This window comes from Giraffa tippelskirchi, chromosome 3, assembly GCF_054371585.1.
Source record: "Giraffa tippelskirchi isolate mGirTip1 chromosome 3, T2T-mGirTip1v1.2.pri, whole genome shotgun sequence".
In the NCBI taxonomy this organism is placed as follows: Eukaryota; Metazoa; Chordata; class Mammalia; order Artiodactyla; family Giraffidae; genus Giraffa; species Giraffa tippelskirchi.
In genome coordinates this window covers 160,204,886-160,223,137 of record NC_137277.1, presented here as the reverse complement: position 1 = coordinate 160,223,137, position 18,252 = coordinate 160,204,886, and the positions used below count along the sequence as shown (strand labels likewise).

Below are 18,252 nucleotides of genomic sequence, written 5' to 3'. Positions count from 1 at the left end.
GCATATATGTGAAATCTGAAAAAAAAAAAAAAAAAAAACTGGTAGAGAAAATCTTATTTGCAAAGCAGAAATAGAGACACAGATGCAGAGAGCCAACATATGGATACCAGTGGGGAAAAGGAGGGGGTGGGAGGAATTGAGAGATTGGGATTGACATATATACACTATTGACAGTATATAAAAGAACAGATTATTAATACTAATGAGAACCTACTGTATAGTACAGGGAACTCTACTCAATGCTCTGTGGTGACCTAAATGGGAAGGAAATCCAAAAAAGAGGGGATACATAAAGTTGATTCACTTTGCTGTACAGCAGAAACTAATACACATTGTAAAGCAACTATACTGCAATAAAGATTTAAAAGAAAAAATGAAATGATACAATAAAAAAATAAATGAGGCTCTGGGAAGTTAAACAAGTCTTCAAAGAGAATAAAACAGTGAGTGACAGAGCCAGAATCTGAACCCCACGTGGCCTGGTTCTTAAGCCAGGCTCTGAACTATAGGCCCTGCTGCCCATCTGCAACAATGAAAGCTATGAGACAGGGCCTGACATACTACGAGTGCCTAATACCTAGTGGCTCTTAGTGCTACGACAGAGGACAGAATATTTTCAATCCCTATCTGAAAGCAAACATAGTCATGGATTTGCTACGGCTGACTCTTGTTGTCTATGTTAAAAGTCTAGTATTAAAATGGAACTCCGTGACAATAATTCTGCAAAGTTACATCTAATGTGCTCCCAGTATAAGAATTTTAAGAATTCCTCCTTGACCCTTGGGTAGAATTTAGAACACAAAGAAGACTGTCTAGATTGTGAGTGCTTTAGTTACTCTCTTCTAAGAATGACTTCTTTTAGTTCGTCTCCCACATTACAGATTGAGGAAGAAGCCATATGCTTTGGAAACCAGATCAGCAGATGGCTTGTTTGGCGACCTATTGCATAAATTGAAGAAATGAAAAAAAGTTTTCCTGCCTGGAAAACACGTTCTGCCACTGGCACCCAAGTACCTACCTTCTGCTTACAGAGGGATGCAGGATGTTTATCAGGAGGGCATCCAACATACTTAAGACAGTTTTATATAAGTGAAAGAGGAGTGGGAAAGTAGGGATAGTACTTGTGAAATGGAAAATTAGTTAAGTCTTCCTTTCTGTGAAACATGACACCACCCTGAAATCCAGCAGGGCTTCCTGTGTGAAGATCACAGGCAGAAACAGTGGCAGAATGAGAAGCACATTCATATTAATTGTCCCATTTAACTTCCATAATCTGGTGTGTCATAGATTACTTCTAGAGAACAAATGAGTGCTAACAAGTGCTGGTATTGTTTAAACAGAAAAGGAGAAATCCATATATTAAAAAAGAGAGGAAAATCTAAAAAATTGAAAAAATATAACAAATTTCAGGTGGTAACTGTCATGCCTTGGTGAAGAGCAAGTCCTTTCAGATAACTCAAATATTTTTGTGTCCAAGACCAAGAGGAGGGAAATTCTATCACATTTTAATAATATCTGTTAATTTGGTTCCACTTCATAAATTCATTAAAGAGGAGAGACTTGGTTTTAAGTTGAAATGATCTGACATGGTCTTGGACAGGCTAGTAGCTCATATTTAAATTAATGATGCTGTTTTAGAAGTCCCAGACCTAGTGTCTTAAATATGTTAACGCATTAATCACCTGGAGGATAGAAGAAATATGTCAGTGATAACAGCCTAATAGACAAAGTTGTTTTTATCAGAGATTGATAGATATTTTGTCATGTGCAGGAATTATCACAACAGCCTTCACTTTGGTGCCTCAGCATCTTCTCTTATCTCTCTCTAAACAAATCTCCACACAATAATGAGTTTTAAGAAATCTAAATCTGATCACGCCACTCCCTGCCTATCATCTGATGGATTCCCACTTGTCCTATGGTTTACATAATCTTCCTTCTGTTTAATTTTTATATCACTTGCCCCCTTGTGTCTCCCACCTCCCAGAGTTAGATTCTCTCTGATGGAATGTTCTTTCCTCTAAGCACCTCCTTTTCCTTATTAAGTTACTTTCTGGTTCTAGTCCAAAGGTTCCTCCTTTTAGGAGCCCCCTGTGACCTCTCAACTATGTCTAGAACCTCTTATTACAGGCCTCCACAGTAGCTATACCTCTCTCCTGCAATATGTTCAACTGCCTGTCTTCCCCATTAGACTATATATTGCCAAGGATGAACACTGAATATTGTGCTCAATAAGAAGTTTACTGACTGAATGGAGTTTGTAGCTTAAAGAATAGGAGAGTGAAGGAGGGGTAATAAGGTAGGGAGGGGGCTTCAGTATGAGCAGAGGCACAGAGGTCTGGAGCACATGGCAAGCCTTTGAGCTTGTGACACTTGGTAATCCTTAGTTGTGTTAAGAGAGGGAGGAGGACAAAAGGGCTGATCTTACAGGACTCATTCTACTCTATGATTTTCTGCATCTGGCACATCTTTTTACAACTCTCAGAGGAAAAAGTCCAGTCTCTGGTTGCAAACTGAACAATGATTTGGACACACAAAGAGACATGAAGGCAATGCTCTTCATTTAGAAAAAAGATTCTGGGATTCGATATGAAAACTTAACAGTAAGCACAGACCAATGACATGCACTTGATGGATATTCAATAACTGAGCTATTGTTGCCTAGAGAGAATGGGGCAAACTCTAAGAATCTCTCCACCACTATTATCTTTTCAAGCACACCCTCCTCCACGAGAACGTTTAAGTCTGAAGGCTATTACCTGCAATCACAAAATCTGCGCCATAGAGCAGCACCTGCCAGGAGTTACAAAGGTCCTTATTACACTAATGTTGAGTCACTGGATATGGAACCACAAAATCTAAGGTTAGAGATGAAAAATATAGGTTCTATCTTACAAGTATGTTTTGGTTTGGGGATACTACACATTTCTTCATAGTGGAGTTATGTTAACAAAAAGCCATTTCACAGAGCTGAATTATCCTTCTTTGCACATTTGTAATGGGATTTAGTTCTTAGTCAAACAAGGATCAGGTTAGAACCATTCCTTATTAATCAGATTTTTTTTTGACTATTTGGTCTTTCTGGTCATTGGCATCATTCACATGAGTAAGCCACAAATATTTTAATTATTTTCTATTCACCACGTGGCACTGGCCCTGGCAACAGGAGGGGCAGTCGATTTTGATGCTGTAGAACCTGCCTAACATATCACTGTGATATTTACTTTTCTTTTTCCAAATCTGCAGGGAGATAAATTTATGGATCACTTAACCTTTTGTCCAAGGAACAAATCCAAGTAAGTTCTGAATTAATATCGCTCTGAGGATACAAAGTGAGGTCTGGTTTTCAAAGCAAGGCTGAGGGTTAAGGCCACAGTCGAAGTGATAAGAGGCAGAACTGCCTGTCCTCACCTGAATTAAATGACTGCTCTAGCTCTAAGAACATTTGCATAGATATCTAATAGAATGCTTTTTCTTTTGCTTTGCTTTGTTCAGCTTATATGAAGTAACAAACTGCCTACTACTTGGAATCGTAGTTTCCCAAGGCCAGAAAAATGACAGTCACCTATGTCCCATTGGAGAGGCACAAATACTGAAGCTCCTTCCTCGCCTGGAGACTCTTGATCTGGCCTCACTCATAAAATCTGGCTGTACTCGACATCACAGGGTAGGGCAAATGCATCTTTTGTAGATGGTTCTGATTTCTACATTACATTCCAAAGCTTGCCAAATATGCTGTAAATGTGAGGTTCCAGCTTCCTATTCAAAGAATAAAACCTCTTGGGCATTCTGAAAATATTTTACTCAAAATGAAAAATGTTGGCAGAGAAGAGGCAACGTCTTTGGGAATTATGCCTTCCTGTATCTCATACTCTGTGCATGAAGAACTTGCCCACATGAAAAGGCATCACTGCTCTTTCATACTTGGAATAACTTTTCCAAAACAAAAGTACCCCTTGATTTTGCTGTTACCAAAGATCTGATTTGATGCAGGGACTGTTGAAAATTTAGCTTTGGTATCCACTTTCTTAATAGTAACTGGGAATTTAAAACTATTTAGAAATGACACCTGCTTTGTGACTTCCTTTGAACCATCCCCTGAACACACAGTATTCTTTAAACCATGTGGTAGTCAATACCTTGAAGGGTACTGCTTTTTAGAATTGTTGTCACTAAGCATAGCAATTTTCTTGGAAAAAAAAAAAAGTGGCATTCTGCTTTCCCTTGGAAAGAGAAAAAGGGGTTTTACAGACACAGCAGTACCAAGAATTCCCTCAGGATCCAGAGGAAGCACATAGTAATAATCCATCCCAGAGGATGCAGTGGCAAACAGGGGCCCTTTAGCCCTTATTTACTGAAACTGCCTTGTATAGATTTTCCTCTGGAGAGTAAGAACCAATTATACTAATGTGGATGTGGAAGCGATAACTGATTTCACATCATGGAAAACATCCACTGAAAGTGGTGATGGAAACAGTAGTGACCACATTCAACTGCTGTGGCCTGATACGTATTGTGGTGTTTATCACGTCCATTCTGTGATTTCAAGTCACAACTGCCATGAAAAAATGTTTCGGGGATCCTGAGAGCCTCCCAGTCATCTCAAGTTGAAAGTGTGCTCTGTTTTAATTTCCTTATAAGCTGATTTATCTCTACATTAGAAATAAATTAAACAATGTATATGCCAGTAAATTACCTCTGGAAACAGACTCAAAAATAGGGTTTTTACTTTTTTTATTAAAAAATAAAATAGAAGAACCTTGGGTCCCATTCTGTTGCTTGTTTTCTGCATATTAAAACTCTCATTATTAACAATTCTTGAACAATAAAGCAGAAGCAATCACACAGGACTACATAAAATGCATTTCAGTAGGGTTCAATAGAACCATTTCGGAAAATTGTTTTAGCCATTTTCTTTGAGATTGCCAGTAACTTAGAAATGCTTTTCAAATACTAACATTTTGAAAAGCCCGAAATTTCACGTGATACTTACTGGGTAAAAAGATCTTTCGTTTCTATCCCATGAGTGCCAGTAATGGAATCAGTGCTATTTTAAAGGTTGTCACTATAGGTCTCGGACTTAAGGGTCTGTCTTGTTTAAGGCAAAGTGTTCCTTACATTTTGCTGGATAATGACACATATCTAACCTTGTTCACCACCATTTTACCACTATTCTTGCCTCCCGCTTTGTTGACAAAATATTTACTAAGTTGATCATTCTTTTATTTAGTCCTTCATTTAACAATAATAATTTATTATGGGTCAGACACTGTCCTTGGATCTGGAAATGCAGTGTTTATAAGATCAGTCTCTGCTCTTGTAAAATTCAGGGTCCAAACCATTCATACCTTGTCTCCTGGCTGCTTGGGCTCTCCTGGCTATACACATGGCTGAGGCAATTTGAGTGTTCTTTCTGAAAGGTCCCCAGAAACAGAAGGGTATTGAAGGGTAATTCTTTTCTATCTTTGGTATGAATCCTCTGAAAACGCTTAAACCATGACAGAGGAAGGATAAGCCCACCTGGCAAGCCAAATTACCATAATCAATCCTGATGATCAATGTTATTGCGCTCAGGTTTCCCTTAACAGAATTGGGGTAGAATAGGAAAAGGAGTACATCAAGGCTGTATATTGTTACCCTGCTTATTTAACTTATATGCAGAGTACATCATGAGAAATGCAGGGCTGGATGAAGCACAAGCTGGAATCAAGACTGCCGGGGAGAAATTTCAATAACATCAGATATGCAGATGACACCACCCTTATGGCAGAAAGTGAAGAAGAACTAAAGAGTCTCTTGATGAAAGTGAAAGAGGAGAGTGAAAAAGTTGGCTTAAAGCTCAACATTCAGAAAACTAAGATCATGGCATCCAGTCCCATCACTTCATGGCAAATAGATGGGGAAACAGTGGAAACAGTAGCAGACTTTATTTTGGGGGGCTCCAAAATCACTGCAGACGGTGACTGTAGCCATGAAATTAAAAGATGCCTACTCCTTGAAGGAAAGTTATGACCACCCCAGACAGCATATTAAAAAGCATACACAGTACTTTGCCAACAAAGGTCTGTCTAGTCAAGGCTATGGTTTTTCCAGTAGTCATGTATGGATGTGAGAGTTGGACTATAAAGAAAGCTGAGCACCAAAGAATTGATGCGTTTAAACTGTGGTGCTGGAGAAGACTTTTGAGAGTCCCTTGGACTGCAAGGAGATCCAGCCAGTCCATCCTAAAGGAGATCAGTCCTGAGTGTTCATTGGAGGGACTGATGTTGAAGCTGAAGCTCCAGTACTTTGGTTACCTGATGGGAAGAGCTGACTCACTGGAAAAGACCCTGATGCTGGGAAAGATTGAAGGCAGGAGGAGAAGGGGACAACAGAGGGTGAGATGGTTGGATGGCATCACCAACTCAATGGACATGAGTTTGAGTAAACTCCTGGAGTTGGTGATGGACAGGGAGGCCTGGCGTGCTGCAGTCCATGGGGGTCGCAAAGAGTTGGACAGGACTGAGTGACTGAACTGAACTGAACTAAGGGGTCAAAAACCACTAGATCCATTCTAGGTTTCTTCTGGAACTTATCTAGAAGGACCTTTTCTCATTTCTATGTTTAGTTCTAATAAGCTTGGGGAAAATCTGATGGGCCTCAGATTTTTCAGCCTCTATGTAGGACATCAAAACCAGTTCTGGGGTGAATCTGAAGTCACAAGGATAGTGTGAGGATGGGGCACCTCTCACAGGTGAACTCTGTTCAGATATTCAACTCTGGGAGTGGCCCTTAGGGGTACATAAGGAAGACTATGGGCTTAGGAATCATACTGCCTGAAGGTTCTTAACAGCTCTGACACTTGCAAGTTTTGCAACTTAGTTCTCCAATTTCCCCTTCTGTAAGACCGGAGAAAGCAATGTATTAAGGTTGGAGATTAAATATCTCCAATTTCCCCTTCTATAAGATTGTAGAAAGTAATGCATTAAGGTGGGAGATTAAATATCTCACAAATAAGTGTATGTAGCTCAGGATATCCAATTAATATCCTCTCTCTCTTTTTTCCTCTCTGTATTACTTTGCCTGACTGTAGAGCTGGTTGGATAGGAAATTACTCAGAACTATCACATCAGATACTTGGAAAACACACATGAAGAATCAGATTTTGATGCAGTAATGTACACAAAGGAATGTATCCATTTTCAAAGGTAATGCACCATTTGCAAGGATGATTCACTAGTGGCTATCTGGTGTCAATCTAACCCAGAGTTCAGCAACCTGCGGCAGGTAAGCCAGACGGTGGTGTGATGAGCCAAGATGCTGGGCATGTTGCCATTCCCCAGGTGGAAAAAACTCCAGACTCACTGCCAATGTGAGCCTGGCAGAATGAGTCGTGAGTTTCTCTAACTGCTGCTGCTCCTTCTATTACACAACTGTCCTTAGAGAGCAAGGAAAAACCTGACCGAGTGAAAGCAGATGCTTGTTTCCTGGACCTGAGGCTGAGGGCACGGTATCCTTGGAACTTGTTTAACCATTCTCATGGGCTGGGAAGATCCCTGAAGGAGGGCATGGCAACCCACTCCAGTATTTTTGCCTGGAATTCCATGGACAGAGGAGCCTGGTGGACTACAGTCCATAGGGTTGCAAACATTTGGACATGACTGAGCATACACGCATTGTGGTAGATAATGACGAGAAGCACACCCCCCCTCCTTTTTTTTTTTACTGCTGAAAACCAATAAGGAAGCATTTAACTCAAATGGCTATTGGAAGTCTTCTCAAATTTATAAGGGATGAAGTCAATAGAACAGAAATAACTACAGAGCAGAGATATAGGAATGAATTAAGTGGCACCACTGATGATATTATTGAGATAATGCCCTCTGCCTCCTATCACACTTCCTAACGTGCAAACCAATGCACTTTCTCACTATATAAGTCAGTTTGGTTTGAAGTTCTTGCTATTTGAAGCCAAATTATCCCTGTCTTGTCTGTTATACTAGTTTCTTATTGGTGCTATCAACATTATCACAACATAATGACTTAAAACACACCAATTAATTAAAACTGTAGAGACAAGAAGTCTGAAATGGGTCAGAAGAGCTACATTCCTTTCAGAGTCTAGGGGAGAATCCACTTTCTTCCTTTATTGGCTCCTACAGGCTGCCTGCCAGCTTCGCTGGTAGCTCAGCTGGTAAGGAATCTGCCTGTAATGCAGGAGACCCCCGTTTGATTCCTAGGTTGGAAAGTTGCCCTGGAGAAAGGATAGGCTACCCATTCCAGTGTTCTTGGGCTTCCCTGGTGGCTCAGACAGTAAAGAATCTGCCTGCAATGTTGGAGACAGGGGTTCCATCCCTGGGTTGGGAAGATCTCTTGGATGAGGACATGCAAACACACTCCAGTATTCTTGCTTGGAGAATCCCCATGGACAGAGGAGCCCAGTGGTCTACAGTCCATGGGGTCACACGCACACACAGGCTGCCTGCACTCCTTGGGCCATGGCTTCTTGCTACTTTCATCTTTACTTTTGTCATAACATCTTTTTTTTCTGTCTCTGATTCTCCTGCCCCCTCTTACCAAGACATTTGTGTTATATTGGGTCCACTGGATATATCCATGATAATCCATCTCAACATTTCTAATTCAATCACATCTTCAAAGTCCCATTTATGCTATAAGGTAATGTATCCTCATATTCCAGTGATTAGAGCTATTTTTTTGTGTGCTATTTTGGCTATTTTTGCGCTTTTAATGCTATTTTTTTTTTGTGAAAGTGTTAATCGCTCAGTCATGTCCGACTCTTTGAGACACCATGGACTGTAGCCTGCCAGGCTCCTCTGTCCATGAGATTTCCTAGGCAAGAATACTGTAGTAGGTTGCCATTCCCTTCTCTAGGGGATCTTCCCAACTCACGGATAGAGACCTTGGTCTCCTGCATTGCAGGCAGATTCTGTCTGAGCTATCTTTTGGGGGGCCATTATTCTGCTTGCCACATGCACTTAACACAGCCACATGGCTTCATTCCTAAGGGGGATCTGTGTGGTCTGCTACCAGTAAACACCATTAATATCAGATTTTACATTAAAAAAATTTCTGGACTTCCCTGGTGGTCTAGTAGTTAACAATCTGCCTGCAAATGTGAGGGACATGGGTTTGATCCCTGGTCCAGAAGATTCCACATGCTGTGGGGCAACTAAGCCTATGTGCCACAATTACTGAAGTCCACACACCATAGAGTCTGTGCTCCAGAACAAGAGAAACCACCACAATGAGAAGCCTGTGCACCGCAATTAGAGAACAGTCCCTTTCTCCACACCTACAGAAAGTCCACACGCAGCACTGAAGACCCACACAGTCAAAAATGAACAAAATGTTAAATAAAGTACTTTAAAAAATGTTTAAAAATTGCCATGCATGTCATACAATCATTGATGGAACCCCCACATGCTAGCCATCTTGCTCACAAAGGTGAATATGTCTGGGGGAGAACAGATACATGTATATGTATGGGTGAGTCCCTTTGCTGCTCACCTGAAACTATCACAACATTGTTAGTCGGCCACACCCCAATACAAAACAGAATGTTTAAAAAAAAAGATGAATCTGTCTTTGTTTCTCTTCAAAATGGGAAGGCAGAGAAGGAGTCAGGAGATGTTTTTAGAGAATATTCAGTGCTGTAGGGGAAGCTGTGTAAACAAAGAAGGACCATCACTCTCATTACTGGGTTAAGCATGGTTTGGTTTTAAGGCCTTTTTAGTTGCAGATATAGAAGATACTTTCACTAGTATAGTAGATAAGATTACAAGAAAAAAACTGTTAAACTAATCAGTTTCCAATTTGTTTTTTTATTATTTTGAACTTTTTTTTTCAATTTCCACAGGTCTGGTTTTCTTAGGTCAAACATAGTTTGAGGAAAAGATTAAGATGTTTGAGAAGTGTGGTCTGGATAAATTTGCACAATGTATTTACAAGCTAATTCATTTCATAATCTATTTTTTGAAACAATGTTTGCTAAGTTACTAAGTTACCAGGAAATACATTGCATTCCAGAGGTAATTCAAAGTTAATTAAGAAATCATGGTCTCTTATATTCTAGTTATAGATAGGACAGCTACACAAATAACCAAAATACATTTAATACACCTTAGAATAATGCTGAGTCACGAGGGAAGCCATTTAAAGCTTCTTTTCAAAATTAGTTGAGGTCTAGAAAACTTAGCAATTGCTAGAGAAAGGGAGTGAGCTGAGGCTGCTGTCCCTCTAAATCTTTAACACTCAAGGGGCTAAGATGTCAGGTCTACAACCAATTAAAGGAAAAATGCCCTGATCTAACATGTTCTTGAAGACCCACATTTACACTAACATGCTAACATGTTTATCTCAAGGGCATTTTGCTATTAAAATCAGATCTTAGAATATAGTGCATCTTTGCACAAAACACTAAGAATGCAGGTAACATGCATCCATTGCCTAACAGGATTTCGAATCATGCAGAGCTCATTTCCATGTGCCAGGAAGGACATATGCCAAAAATAAAAGACAGAGGGCCCTAAGGAAGGATTTATTGAGTACTTACTTAAGAACAACTACCTGAAATGAGGGACACCTGGGTTCAATCCCTGGGTTGGGAAGATCTCCTGGAGAAGGGAACAGCTAGCTACCCACTCCATTATTCTGGCCTGAAGAATTCCATGGACTCTACAGTCATGGGGTAGCAAAGAGTCAGACATGACTGAGTGACTTAAAAATATTGATTGTGGGATTCCCTCGTAGCTCAGTTGGTAAAGAATCTGCCTGCAATGCAGGAGACCTGGGCCTGATTTCTGGGTTGGGAAGATCCCCAGGAGAAGGAAATGGCAATCCACTCCAGTATTCTTACCTAGGAAATCCTATGGACAGAGGAGCCTGGTAGGCTACAGCCCATGGGGTCCCAAGAGTAGGACATGACTTGGCGACATGAACCACAAGAACCACACATTGAACTAAATGATTTTGTTTGTGATGCTTTATTTAATTGAATGAGGTGTGCATCTACTTCAAGGTAACTGGTGCAGAAATCAAATGTTCTATTTCACATAATGATTAGCTGAGTAAATAACTCTAGTGTCGCTCTAGTGTTTGGGATCCCTGATTATTCAACACATTTGCTTTTAGGGCTGCAGGTGCAGGCTGCCTCTCCAGAGTTTCATATATTTTGAGAAGTTTATAGTTTCTGATGTTCTTCTTGTCCCCCTTCTATTTTAGAAAAAGAGTGTATGATACCAAGTATTTTAGAAGAGTTTGTCAGGCAAGAGGAGCTAGAGGAATAAGCTGGTCAGTGGTTGAAATGTGGGCATATTTTTATTTCTGCTAAATACTCAGAGAGGTTAGTGTTCTCATGCTGATAGCCTCTAGAATTTCTGGTCCTGTTTAATATTATCAGATATATTTCATTGTAAGGATTGATTTCAATGTCTATCAGATAGATTTTGGATAAATTTGCTTACTTGGGAATTTTATCTGAAGAAAGTCATTCTGGATATTTTTAGAGTCATACCAGATTCCCTCCCTGGCATATCGCTGCCAAGCAGACACTTTGGGATGTTCACTTAAGACAATTAGCATAGAGGCAGTATTTATCAGTCACCCTTGAAATAAAAACCAACTGCTATAGTGTACAGTTCCAGGCAGGATCTTGAAAGCTGGCCTCAGTCTTTCTCTACCCACTGTTCCTTACAGACTTTGCATGCTTTTGTTGCCACTTTGTCCTGCTTCATTGCAATTTTGCCTGTTTTTGGCTGTCACTTAACCGACTTCTGAATGAAGGGACAGAACCAAAGCAAAAACAACACCCAGTTGTGGTGTGACTGGTGATGGAAGCAAGGTCCGATGCTGTAAAGAGCAATATCGCATAGGAACCTGGAATTTAGGTCCATGAATCAAGGCAAATTGGAAGTGGTCACACAGGAGATGGCAAGAGTGAATGTCGACATTCTAGGAATCAGCAAACTAAGATGGACTGGAATGGGTGAATTTAACTCAGATGACCATTATATCTACTACTGTGGGCAGGAATCCCTTAGAATATAAGGAGTAGCCATCATAGTCAACAAAAGAGTCCGACATGCAGTACTTGGATGCAATCTCAAAAAAGGCAAACCATTCAATATCACGGTAATCCAAGTCTATGCCCCGACCAGTAGCACTGAAGAAACTGAAGTTGAACGGTTCTATGAAGACCTACAAGATCTTTTAGAACTAACAGCAAAAAAAGATGTCATTTTCATTATAGGGGACTGGAATGCAAAAGTAGGAAGTCAAGAAACACCGGGAGTAACAGGCAAATTTGGCCTTGGAGTACAGTATGAGGCAGGGCAAAGGCTAATAGAGTTTTGCCAAGAGAATGCACTGGTTATAGCAAACACCCTCTTCCAACAACACAAGAGAAGACTTTACACATGGACATCACCAGATAATCAACACTGAAATCAGACTGATTATATTCTTTACAGCCAAAGATGGAGAAGCTCTATACAGTCAGCAAAAACAAGACTGGTAGTTGACTCTGGCTCAGATCATGAACTCCTTATTGCCAAATTGAGACTTAAATTGAAGAAAGTAGGGAAAACCACTAGACCACTCCAGTATGACCTAAGTCAAATCCCTTATGATTACACAGTGGAAGTGAGAAATAGATTTAAGGGACTAGATCTGATAGAGTGCTTGATGAACTATGGAGAGAGGTTTGTGACATTGTACAGGAGACAGGGATTAAGACCATCTTCAAGAAAGAGATGCAAAAAAGCAAAATGGCTGTCTGAGGAGGCCTTACAAATAGCTGTAAAAAGAAGAGAAGCCAAAAGCAAAGGAGAAAAGGAAAGATATTTTCATCTGAATGCAGAGTTCCAAAGAATAGCAACGAGAGATAAGAAAGTCTTCCTCAGTGATCAGTGCAAAGAAATAGAGGAAAACAATAGAATGGAAAAGACTAGAGATCTCTTCAAGAAAATTAGAGATACCAAGGGGACATTTCATGCAAAGATGAGCTCAATAAAGGACAGAAATGGTATCGACTTAACAGAAGCAGAAGATATTAAGAAGAGGTGGCAAGAATACACAGGAAAACTGTACACAAAAGATCTTCACGACCCAGATAATCACAATGGTGTGATCACTCACCTAGATCCAGACATCCTGGAATGTGAAGTCAAGTGGGCCTTAGGCAGCATCACTACGAACAAAGCTAGTGGAGGTGATGGAATTCCAGTTGAGCTATTTCAAATCCTAAAAGATGATGCTGTGAAAGTGCTGCACTCAATACGTCAGCAAATTTGGAAAACTCAGCAGTGGCCACAGGACTGGAAAAGGTCAGTTTTCGTTCCAATCCCAAAGAAAGGCAATGCCAAAGAATGCTCAAACTACCACACAATTGCACTCATCTCACACACTAGTAAAGTAATGCTCAAAATTCTCCAAGCCAGGCGTTAGCAATACGTGAACCGTGAACTTCCAGATGTTCAAGCTGGTTTTAGAAAAGGCAGAGGAACCAGAGATCAAATTGCCAATATCCGCTGGATCATCAAAAAAGCAAGAGAGTTCCAGAAAAACATCTATTTCTGCTTTATTGACTATGCCAAAGCCTTTGACTGTGTGGATCACAATAAACTGTGGAAGATTCTTCAAGAGATGGGAATACCAGACCATCTGACCTGTCTCTTGAGAAACCTGTATGCAGGTCAGGAAGCAACAGTTAGAACTGGACATGGAACAACAGACTGGTTCCAAATAGGAAAAGGAGTATGTCAAGGCTGTATATTGTCACCCTGCTTATTTAACTTCTATGCAGAGTACATCATGAGAAACACTGGGCTGGAAGAAACAGAAGCTGGAATCAAGATTGCCGGGAAAAATATCAATAACCTCAGATATGCGGATGACACCACCCTTATGGCAGAAAGTGAAGAAGAACTAAAGAGCCTCTTGATGAAGGTGAAAGAGGAGAGTGAAAAAGTAGGCTTAAAGCTCAACGTTCAGAAAACTAAGATCATGGCATCTGGTCCCATCACTTCATGGGAAATAGATGGGGAAACAGTGGAAACTCTGTTAGACTTTATTTTTTTGGGCTCCAGAATCACTGCTGATGGTGACTGCAGCCATGAAATTAAAAGACGCTTACTCCTTGGAAGGAAGGTTATGGCCAACCTAGATAGCATATTTAAAAGCAGAGACATTACTTTGTCAACAAAAGTCCATCTAGTCAAGGCTATGGTTTTTCCAGTGGTCATGTATGGATGTGAGAGTTGGACGGTGAAGAAAGCTGAGCGCCGCAGAATCGATGCTTTTGAACTGCGGTGTTGGAGAAGACTCTTGAGAGTCCCTTGGACTGCAAGGAGATCCAATCAATCCATCCTAAAAGAGATCAATCCTGGGTGTTCATTGGAAGGTCTGATGTTGAAACTGAAACTCCAATACTTTGGCCACCTCATGCGAAGAGTTGACTCATTGGAAAAGACCCTAATGCTGGGTAGGATTGGGGGCGGGAGGAGAAGGGGACGACAGAGGATGAGATGGTTGGATGGCATCACCGACTCAACGGACATGGGTTTGGGTAGACTCCGGGAGTTGGTGATGGACGGAGAGGCCTGGCGTGCTGCAATTCATGGGGTCGCAAAGAGTCGGACACGACTGAGCGACTGAACTGAACTGAACTGAACTGAATTAGCATCCAACTAAATTAAATAAATTAACAATAAAAAAAAAAGAATGAAAACCATCTTAGTTTTCCTTGCCTACATATTCCTGGAATATGGCAGTTTTGTGTATGTAGTGGGTGCTCAAAATATTATTGGTAAGTGAAGGAACAGTATCACGTTCTTTCAATTATGATCGATGAAACTATTGTTATGAGAAAGTGAAATCAAAACTTCTATTTCATTTATCATTGGCAGGAGATTAAAAAAAATGGTACAGCAAAAATCAATGACTTTCTCCACCTTTGCCTCTTCACAAAAGAAGGCCCCTCACTTCAAATTTTCACTCCCTTCAGCAAAGTCATCTGTCTGTCTGTCTCTGTCTTCCTCTTTCTGAATGATCTAGCAGAACTTTTGAATTAAAAAGTAAGAGTCACTGTTCTAGTGAGGTCAGGGCTTTACTCTGAGATTTCTCTATTCTTTCTTCTAAACAATGATTAATAAGTTGAGGCACTGCAAGTCACAGACTGCCTGCAGAATAATACATAATATTTACATTTTGTAAATTAATAAATTTATTAACTTTTATCCCATACAAATATACTAGGTTTGATATTGTTCTAAGAGGATGAGCTTCAAAAAAAGGTTTAACCATATAATGTGTGGCTCTTATAATTGCTGTCATTACTTTATAGTCATGTCTCATGTAATCAATAGTATCATGAAAGGAAATGTAATTCAATATTTTTGCTTTGGCATGTAGTACCTCCATATCCTCTTCATGATATCTGTTGGTGGTTAAGAAAGTGCCATTTAATTAAAAGTATTGTAAAATTGTTCAAATAAATTCTTCATATTATTAGTTTATTCTGAAAACATTTTTTTCTGAAGCAATAATTTCTTTTTATTAAAAAAGTACCAGTTTGGAGGCATATTAACCTCACCAGGCTTTCAGAAATAAGAAAAACATATAGTTTTACTACATTCTTTGATATACTCCGATTTTCTCATAGACATGGGAATGCTTAAAATATTTATTATGATTTTCCTTTCTTCCTGGGTTTTGCTTTGTCATCTAGAGCATCAGTAAATGTAGGTAGTAGCATTTCCTGGCACATATATTTAAGTATTTCAACCCCAATAAAACTTTTATTTCTAGTCTTAAAAAACAGCAAGATGGGTAACACAACATCACAGCATTTATTGGGGATAAGTGATACTAAAGGAAGGGCTGAGATTTTCTACTATAGGTTGGCAAAAATTCCAATTCTTTAACTCCTATTTTCTAGGAATTATGACATTATAAAACACTATAAGTAGGTGAATGACACATTCCTTTGCCTTAAATTGAAACTTCTTGGGACCAAGCCTCTGAAATCCATGTAGACTCTCTAGATGTGTGAACAGAGAAAGGATTTATCGACAAGGCTTGACATCCACCATCACTTCCTCAACAAAAAATTGGCTTTATTCCTATTCAAACAATTCCCAGGGATATGTTTCAAATGATGTTGAAAAGGAAAGTTACTTGTTTTTTGCTCCTTTTCCTTCAAGCTCTTGTGATACCCTTGGTTATATGCAATTTGATTCTTTTGTTTGCTTGCTTTAAGAAAGAAAGTCTGATTTTGTTTAATTTTTAAACAAAAGGTAGACATAAGTTACACTGTTATGGTGCTTCAAGGAAAGTTGAAATCACTATTTGTCACATTTAGCCTTGGAAAGCAAATGGTATAAACAGCCTATAGTATGTTCAACTTCTAGCATAGAGATAAAGCATACAACAGCATGGAATTTAGGTCTCTAATGAGTTTTGTATATATATATTTTTATAAATGTATTTTAAATATAAATTTAATATATATTTTACATATACATGTAAAACTATCTTCAAACCTAGTATATGAAGAATCACTAATATCTGATTGCTGTATGACTCTTCCATATGGCATGCCAATTGTATTCAAAATAGGGAATGTCTAACAGGAGAAATCTACAAGACTCAGATGTATCTCAGTGTTAAGAGAAGACAAGGGAAGGTCAAGTAATAAACTATATACAAGATATGCACACATACACATATCTGAATCTTCTACTCTTTGCAGGAAAATAAATTCACATAGCCAATGATATGAATTATAATGTTTTCAGGTTTAGCTACCTTTACAGACAACCTCTAGCATACAGCCTGGCCCAGAAAAACAAGTGTTAATGCACAACTTGTGCTTGGTCAACAACTAATTGGATGTTGTTACATAGGAACAATGGATTTTCCATATAGACAACTTATATTAGAGTGACTTCACTGAAGAATAGCCTTAGAGTTTTCCTACATTTTGAAGCCTTCAGACATAGTGAATTATCCTTGTAACAGTCTACCTTAGACTGTGAACTTGACAAGTCAAGAAAAAGTTATTTCAAAACTATGCTGAAGATATGGGATTGTTGAAGAGTATTCTCATGAGATACTCATATAACTAAAGGGAGGGCTTAGTATGCTTTATAGAAACCCGAAGCTATGATCGAAACAATCTTGAGATTCCTGTCATTAGAAGGAACAATTTTCTGTCCACCAAATCCTCACAGAAGCTTTCAAAGTTTTTCACCAAATGCTCACATCATTCTGGCCTACAAAATATTGGTCAGAAAATGTAGAAAAAGGTGCCCATATTGAGAGAATGAGACTCTTCATGGGAAGAGATGGAAATTGATAGAAGTAAAACATTTAGAATAAGTATCTAGTAACAGAATTTTCTAAAAAAATAATTGAAGCTCCTTGACACGGCCAGATTACCATCAGAAGACAATACCACATGGGAATAAGTAGCAGGTAAAAAGGGGCATGAGAAATTTGGGAGTGTATTTGTATAGAACAACAGTACTATTTTGTCTATACAATAATATAAAACAAGGTACATTGGGAGTAAAGGTATGATTTTATTTATGTGCCTCAAGGTTTAGTCCACATTCCCTGAAGAAGATTCTTTGAGTTCAAATTTGTGATAGCACAGAAACCTTCTCTGCTTTTGGCTGTTTACTAAAAGAGAATCAAAAGTATTTAAAAAAACAGCCATTAATCTAGTAGACTAATTAGAATTAGTTAAGTTTGGTGTAGAGTTTCTTTAATTCCATGGAACTATTCTCTCAGCCCATACTAAACAGTATAAAGTTGCCAGTTCACGTGAAGAATAACAAAAGTAAGCTTATAGAAAACAACCCAGTAAGCGCAGCTAACTGAGCTTGTTTGCCTTGTGATAATAAATTGAAGTTTACTGGCCACATGAATGGTTTAAGCAAGCTTCCAACTTTCTACTCTTGAATTCTTTTTGTGTTTTTAAAAATTATTTTTACCTAACTCTTAATCTATTCTATACAACAGTATTAAGATATCACAGGTTAAATTTTCTCATCTGGCCTTTTAAGGCAAGAATTTTACCTCTGCCGATTTTCCAACCTTGTCTCCCACTGATTCCCCACAGAAACCTGCCTCTCTGGACACCCCAACCATTGGAGAGATGCTATGAGCAATAAAAGACTTTGACCTGCCTTACCATCTCTGTTTATTTGGGCTTAAGAATTTAAAGCTTTAAATCTAAAGAGACTCTTT

At 39.1% G+C, this 18,252-nt stretch overlaps 1 protein-coding gene and 1 long non-coding RNA gene across 7 annotated transcripts in view; one reads left to right on the top strand and one right to left on the bottom strand.

Annotated features, from left to right (window-relative positions):
- SPAG16 (sperm associated antigen 16) overlaps positions 1-18,252 on the bottom strand; it is a 981,998-nt gene that overhangs the window by 34,492 nt on the left and 929,254 nt on the right. The window lies entirely within an intron of this gene.
- Positions 880-18,192, top strand: LOC145542977 (uncharacterized). The gene is made up of 7 exons (XR_014080328.1): positions 880-1,010; positions 2,486-2,603; positions 2,717-2,863; positions 3,247-3,296; positions 3,496-3,667; positions 7,073-7,187; positions 18,125-18,192. It is a non-coding gene; the product is annotated as an uncharacterized LOC145542977 (long non-coding RNA).